Source organism: Drosophila navojoa, chromosome 3 (assembly GCF_054131105.1).
Source record: "Drosophila navojoa isolate 15081-1374.11 chromosome 3, UAZ_NAV_1.0, whole genome shotgun sequence".
In the NCBI taxonomy this organism is placed as follows: Eukaryota; Metazoa; Arthropoda; class Insecta; order Diptera; family Drosophilidae; genus Drosophila; species Drosophila navojoa.
In genome coordinates, this window is record NC_142891.1 from 950,102 (window position 1) to 958,667 (window position 8,566).

An 8,566-nucleotide genomic window follows, 5' to 3' on the forward strand; every position below is an offset into this window, starting at 1 on the left:
TGCCTCTCGCCCATTCTTTCCACAGCGAAAAGTAACAGGAAGTGCGACAAAATTCAAAACGTACTCTGCAGCCGGGCATCCTGCTGCTGCTGCTGCTGCTACGGCTGCTACGGAAGCACGGAAAAGCCAAAGGGAGGGCGTGGCAATGTGAAGAGGGCACAAGGTAGTAGCTGACTGACGGTCGGGCCGTGGCTGGGCTGGCATAAATGCGAGCACGGCAAAAGTTGTGACTGCTGCTCTGTGCCCCAAAGGGGGAAGTGTTTGGGCAGTGGGCGGACGGGTGGTGCCCGGGTTAAGTCCTGTGCGAGGCTATATGCCCCACAGAGAGCACACAGACAGAGTGGGAGGAGGGCGACGTACTTTATTTCCTGTAAATGTCCTCGAAAATATGAACATTATATCCCGGAAACGGAAGCTGCAGCATTTGCAAGGAAGCAGGCAGGCAGGCAGGCAGGACTCGCAGGACTCTCTTGTGACTGAACTGCCTGGCAAACATTCAGTTGGACGAGCCCAACCCAGCCCGACCCAGCCCAGACCAGCCCAGTCGTGTGGGCTGATTAAAGTGGGTAAACAACTGACTTCGACGTTGAAATGTACACAACAGAGAGATGGTGGCAGGACTCTGGCTGGCAGGACTCTGACGATGACGTCTTTACATCCTGCAGGAAGCGAGCTGGGCTCTTAGCTGCCGGCAAAGGCATTCAGGGACATCCAACAGCAACAACAACAAAATATAAAAAAAAACCTTTGCATTGAGGAAATGACGGAAGCTGCTTCAGCTTCAGCCTCAGCTTGAGCTCCGGCTCCAGCTCCGGCTCCGGCTCCGGCTCCGGTTGCTTTGGCAGGAAATCAACGTCGTGGACGTAAATTAAATTCCATGCAAAGTTAATTTTATGCCACTCCCTAACTCACGCCCACTACCATCTCTGCCTCCGTATCCATGCCGTAGACTATTTCCGCATCTTTCGACTAAAAACCATTTTGCAGCCATTTGATATGAGCTCAAGTTTTCGATATACGCCGGAGGTCGATGGAATGCGACTAAGGTATCCGGAAGAGGAGAGGATATGAATGGGGAGCGGCATGAGGAATGCGGAAGCGTGAGAAGGGTTCCACATATTAATATCTTCGCTGAGCACTTTAATTCTCTGACTCAGAATATTTAATACATCTTGAGGCTTTTGGTTATGCGAGTTATATAAAGATTTAAGGATAGAGAACAGATGTGGAGAAAGAGAAATAGAAAACAAAAGGCAACCAAAAGGACGGTGATATGGAAAACCTAGATATAGACGATAAGAAGAGGTTGAGTGGGAAACAAATTCATGTCTTAAAATGCAGATACCCAGAATAATCAATATAACATATGCGAAACTTCTATATAGAGCTGTATTCAGCTATATGAATATGAACTGTAGTGGATATGCAACTACATACGATTCCCAGTTGGGAATTCCAATTAGGATTCTACACTCCATGCCTCCCATGAGATTATAGCGCTATCTGTCTATTCTTATCTGGCTGGCAGGCAGCTCTTGCAAGCCTATTTATAATGACAGCCGGCAATTATAGCCAGTTAATCCCACACTTTGCGAACTCACCTGTGCCGCGCCAGCTCTGGGATAAATATAGACGCCTCTCTGTGGGGCGAATCCGAGATCGAGCCGCTCAACTGGTTGCATGGATGCACATACATATATGTGGCTATGTAATTTGCGCCAATCATTTGGCCAGCTTCAATCACATAGGAATAGGCAGTCGGCCAATGTACCGCTAGATGCTGGACCATAAACAGTGCTAGCCTAAAAGCCGATCCTCGATAGCAACGGCAACAACAATAAGCGCAGCCTCTGACCAAAAGATTACGTGAAAGGTGAAAGTTGTGCGAGAACCGCAAAAGATGCGAAGCCAAAGCAGGAAACAGCTCAACAGAGTCGGGCAGAGGCAGACAAGGAGAGCAAGAGAGTGAGCGAGCAAGAGAGGGAGAGAGGGAGGCTGAGAGGTGCTCGCTCGATTGGTGAGAAACTGAACCGGACCCCCACCTGTCGGCAAGCCAAAGCTCAGGTGACTCTCAGCCGCAGTTGCAGCCTCAGTCGCGGCCTAAGACCTGGTCACATTTCCGTATTCGAAATGTGGAACACTGGCACAGTAGCCGGCATCAGCAGCTTCTCTACCCCACGCTCCGCTTCCTCCCCTTCCTCCTGGCCTTCTCCATTGGCTGCAGCTTCCATCACCTTCTTCTTCGTCTTCTTCTGCCCACCCATTTATGGCGCATGCGCGACCCACTGTTGGGTCCCAGCTTCTCGTCTCTCGAGTCTCGCGGACAGGTTGGCCGCCGTTAACCAAAGCTGGCTCCGCTCAATGCGCGCTTGCTCAGTCGCTTGTGCATTACCGCATTGTAAACCTGAATTCTTCTGCTCCTCTTTCTTTCTTTGCCTGTGAGCACCCAATGCGGATGGCTCAGATGGGGCATATTGGCTGGAAGTTACGTGAAGTGGGTAACTGTATCGTAGTTGCAATAGAAAAACGATCATAATAATTATGTCAATACTAATGATAATTACAATGAGAACGAGAACGAGAATTAAAATGATGATGATGACACTCATACTCTGAGTTACTGCATGATAATAATACCACTGATAACGATGAGAACTACAATATTAATAGCAATAATAATGATAATAACAATGGCAATGACTATAACTATAATAATACTAATGTAATGATAATATAACTAGTGATAATATAACTATAATATATATAATATAATATAGGTATACTAATGTAATGATTATAGAAAATTAAACTGAGAAAGACAATGACAATGATAAGAATAATGGCAATGGTAATGACAAAAGATATAATTATTAAAGTAACCATAATAATACAAATTATAATAGGCATTACAATAAAAATGAGAATAGCTATAATAATACCAATGATGAAAAAGAAAGTAAAAATAAAAATTTCAATGACCAGAACTCACATAATACCAATAATAATGATAATCTTAAGGCTAATGACAATTCCAAATTAAACTAAAAAAAAAATATTTAAAAAATCTAAGCTTTAAGAGTTTAAATAATGATCATAAGATAAATAACCATTGGCCGACATTGCTGGGTATCTGCCAGTCGGTCCCTCTAAGGCTTAACCACTCTACTACTTTTTATTTTGCCTGCTTGTTTTTTGGCATTACAAATCCGGATGCTGTTTGGCTCCTCTCGGCATTGTTTTTTTAATAGATTATGAATGTAAGGCAGTGGGTGTCGCTGCTGGTGTTGATGTTGTTTATGTTGTTGTTGGTGTTGCTAGTGGTGCTGCTGTCGCTTTGCTGTGTTGGTTTTCGGTTTCGGCTGGTTTCCAGCCTCGTCTGGCTTTGGCTTTGGCTTCGTCATTAGACGGTAGCGTGTTTGCAGTGTTTGTAACACTTTTCGGTTAACGTCTGGCACTGGGTCTCTCGAGTCTGGAGTGTTTGTTGAGGAAGTTATATAATCAGCAGTGAGATATATGTACATACATATATGCCGACAATATATACATATTGTATGCCTCAATCAATTTATAACTCTTGCTAACCAGCTCAAAAGTTAATAGCCGAAAGAGAGGACAGTATGTGTGTGTGTGTGGGTGGGCAACTCATAAGAGCCAAAGAGCATGTAACTGATCCGATCGAGTACATATACTATACGGCAGAAGGTGTATAGGTATGTATGTATGTATGTATGTATATAGGTATGTAGGTATATGGCATATGGCATATGGTATATCGTATATATCGTATGCGTCGCAGTTGAGAGCTTGCAATGCTTCCTCCTTAGCAAAATTTTGCAATGGAATTTTCGGGGTATGTGAACGAGGGAGCTGAAGTTTTTTGTGATATGTGTGAGAAAAGTTGACAGTGTCAGCTGTAACGAAAGAGGAAGAGGGGACGGGAACTTTAACAGGATCTATTGGTTAGCAGAGATTTGTGATATATTGGGTAAGTTGCTATAGATAAGGAAATAGGTTCCGTTCTATGAATATGAATATCTTTGGTAATAAACTATAATCCAGTTCAGCAGAGTCTAGTTTTAGATTTGAGGTCTTAAAGATTACTGAAAAATGACTCTAGAGCGCTGATAAGAAAATGCTAAAGATCACATTTTATTTGTATTTTTTCATGTTCCTATGTCCACAATATTACTATAAGTACTCTTTATCTACTACTGCTCTATTATCTACTACTACTCTATTATCTATATCTACTACTACTCTATTATCTACTACTACTGTAATATCAGTCTATGATCTATCTATGATCTACTACTACTACTCTATAGTCTACTACTACTATATAATCTACTACTACTACATAATCTACTACTACTCTATAATCTACTACTACTCCAGAATCTACTACTACTATATAATCTACTACTACTATATAATCTACTACTACTCTATAATCTACTACTACTCTATAATCTATTACTACTCTATAATCTACTACTACTCCAGAATCTACTACTACTCCAGAATCTACTACTACTATATAGTCTACTACTACTCTATAATCTACTACTACTCCAGAATCTATAGTCTACTACTCTATAGTCTACTACTATTCTACAGTCTACTACTACTCTATAGTCTACTACTATTCTACAGTCTACTACTACTCTATAGTCTACTACTACTCCAGAATCACTACTACTCTATTATCTACTGCTACTCTATAGTCTACTACTACTCCAGAATCACTAGAACTCTATTATCTACTGCTACTCTATTATGTACTACTACTCTACTATCTACTACTACTCTACTATCTACTACTACTCTACTATCTACTACTATTGTAATATCTACGACTACTCTATTATATACTACTACCCTATGATCTACTACTATTCTATAATCTACTACTATTCTACTATCTACTACTACTTTATTATCTCTTACTACTCTTACAATCTGCCACAATTCTAATATCTACTACTAATCTACCACTCTCTTTAGCGATCTTTCGATCTACTCAAAGTGTGAATAGCTCTAATTGCGCTCCAAATCCACAGTTTTCTCAGCTATTGTCTGAGGTTTCCATCAGTTCGAGCTGTTGTTTGTTGTTGGCTCATAAAAAGTCGCATTTCATGTGCATTTCCTTTTGTCACTTTGCCCTCGGGCAGGACATGTGTTTCAAATGCTTCTTCTGCTGCTTCTTTGTTAAGGATGCAGGATAAACTTCCTTTTGAGAAATGTTCCCAGGCGAACCTGCTGTACGAGCTGATGCTGCAATTAATTACACAGCATTTTTCATTTTTTTCCCATTTTCCCATTTCCATTTTCTATGTTTTCAAGTGCGTGTGCTCAGCTCTCCTCCGATATCTACCTGTCTCGCTCGCACTTGATCTCCCTATCTCTCTTGTTGCTCACTTCAATCGTGTTGGGTTCATCATCTTTGCTTTGCTTTGTTGTTGTTGTTGTTGTTGCTTGTTCTGCTTTTAAACGTTTTCCAAGAACTGCAGCCAGTGAATGGCCTAGACCCGAGACTAGAGACTCGACTCGACGCGAACCCGAGAGCCCAGACTAAAATCGTAGCTGAGTTTCGAGATCGAAATCGAGTTCGAGATCGAGATCGAGTTTGAGATCAGCGCGCAGTCGGCGCAGCCTTCGACTGAGCGGATGTGGTCTGTGCATTTTCCAATTCTCTTTGCTTGTGCTAGTGAGTGCAAGTGTGTGTGTGTGTGCGTGTGTGCTGGAATGCCTGTTAGTGCTGGCAATTGAGCTTATTTCCCGTCGAATTTAGCCTTATACATATAAAATATAATGACTACAAGCAGCGGATTTGATAGCATTTTATTCTCCATTTCGAATGAATGGAGCATATTGGTTTCCTAGCACCATTCATCTTGCTAGCTATTTGTCTGTATGGACTCTAAGCATGAAATTGAGAGCATTCTAAAGAGTTTTGGCCCATAGAATATAATTTTTAATATACATAATCATACATACATATATCAAATTATAGATACTATAAAAATACTGTAAAAATAAAAGGTATATTTAAAGGACTAAATAAATTACCCTTTTTCCCTAGAGAGATAATTTTACTTGAAGGAGTATAAAGTAAAAGTTCAATTTTCAATAGTCAGCTGTATAGCTTTATTAATACCTGAATAAGCTAGATCTCTTCTTCAGCTTTTTTCTCACTAGCTTTCTCACTTGGCTATTTACCAGCCAAAGAATGCTCAGCTCTGGCTACAAGCGCCAACTTCGCCCCAACTTCGACTTTAGCTGGTGATCTACGCTGATCAGCTATATTACAACTGATCGCGTGTATGTATGTGTGTGTGTGTGTTTGTGTGTGTGTCAGCAATATTTAATTGATAAAATTTCACATTCCACACGTTGCATGAAGCCACAGCAGCGACTCACACTCACTCTCTGTTGATCCTGGCCTGGAGGAGGATCGATCGCCTCGATCGCCACGATCGCTGCGATCCGAGTCTGTCATATCGCATGGCAGTTGCACAATGCACTCGTTGCATGAAATCTGAAACCTTTCACCGGTCTCTGTGGCAAGCAAACCTGCCCAAAGGCCAAACACTTGCGGCGATCGAGCGAGGATCGAGCAACCCCTAAGTTGTCGAGCAATTCGTTTGTTGCTTTGTGTTCTGCTTGGCTGAGTTTCATTTAGGGCGCTAAATTAGAAGAGACGATGTGTGTGTATATGTGTGTGTGTGTGTGGATCGATTTGTGGGCGATCCGTTGCACAGGTCGTCTTTGATTTTTGATCGGTTTTTCCATTGTTCGAGTCAGGTTCACCTTTCCCACGGTTTCTTCTTTCCAGCTCAGCTGGCTGCACATTCTATACACTCCACATACATACATATAGGTATATCCTGATCCTCATTCTGGTCTTGCTGCCTGGCAACAATGTCAAAAAGGATCGTAACAATAAGTCATTGTTCTCGAGAGAGAGAGAGAGACAGAGAGTGAGAGAATGGGGAAAATGTGTAACAATTAGGGCAACCAGGATCTGCACTTAATATCCTTTTTCCACTTTAATTACCGCAAGCAATCCGAGACCCTACGGATGGGGTGTTTCTGGAATACTTTTCTGCTTCGTTTAGAGCAGCTTCTGTGAAGGTGGTCCCTAGATAACGCCTCACTAATTCTCAGCTATTTCCATCACATTTCTTACGTGGGCTGAGCATAATTGAAAAATAATTAACTTTTGAATAATAATGTGGATAAAGACAGATATTAGCTAATGACAAAACAATAAGTAGACATATGTATATGTATATGATATAATAACGATATTACATATATAAAATATGTATTCTTATTGATATATGTCGAAAGAAAGAAAGGAATTCAACTCAAATCCTCTTTATATACACATACACATATGTATGTGTCGTTTGTATAAAATTGGAGTAGCTAAAACTTAAGTCTAAAGCGCCAATTAATTTTCCCGACTATATTCCCAGTTAATGGTCATTATCATCTTAATGATCTAGTACAGCATTCCACTCGATTCCCAGCCAGACAGCCTGGAAACCCTAACTGTATATGTAGCACACATTTGATACATACATACATATACATATGTATGTATAGATACATAGATAGCAATTCGTAGACTTATGACTGCTCGCCCGCCCTCTGTGCGAAATTTTTAGTGCTAATAATTTGTGAGATTGGCAAATGACCAAAAAGTGAAAAGTGAAGCGTCTGGAAGACTTCCGCATCGGGACAGATCGCCGGGGCACAGAGCGAAAGAAAGAAAGAAAAACTATTTATAGCGTCGACGTCTTGCTCTTGCATGCTCTCGCCCGCGCGCGTGCTCTCTTCAGGGATGGACGAGGGGTGAGCACTAAAAATTGTGTCTGGTCTGTTTCAGTGTATTTGCGTGTGTGTGTGCGCGCGCACTCTGGACATTGCGGCATTCTATTTTAATGTATTATTATCTGCACTTGGGCATCGAACTTGCAACGTGCCACACAGACGAAAACTTTGTCAGATTGACGGCGGCAGGTTGCAAGCGCACACACAGACACACCAGCGCACCAATACATCAACTCACAAGCACAAACCAACTCACAACTCACATGAGCAAATTGAAAATTAAGTAGCTGCCGCTTTAACAGCCACCTACGACCCAACAGTGGGCACGCCCACTCGCCCACACGCCCAGTGCAATGCGAAACGAAATGATTGCTACTGATCGCAGAAAATATGTTGATTGGCTCAATTGGACGACTATTTGAACTCTGAACCGCAATCCTGCTCGTTCGCTCTCTCACCCTCGCCATGCGCTCTCTCGCTCTTAAAATCGTCTCGCTCTTCGCTTAAGCTAAACGGCACTAGCAGCAACAACGGCAAACTAAGTTGGGCCAATGCGTTAGAGCGGGAGAGCCGATCACTGACCGTTTATGGGCATTTGACTTCAAATGTCAACGTTGTTTGAGGGAAACTGGTTAACGAACTTTTCAACTCAAGACAAAGCAACAACAAAAACAAAAGCAAGACAAAGCAAAACAAAAAATGTCAAGCGGATGCAACGCAACTGAGC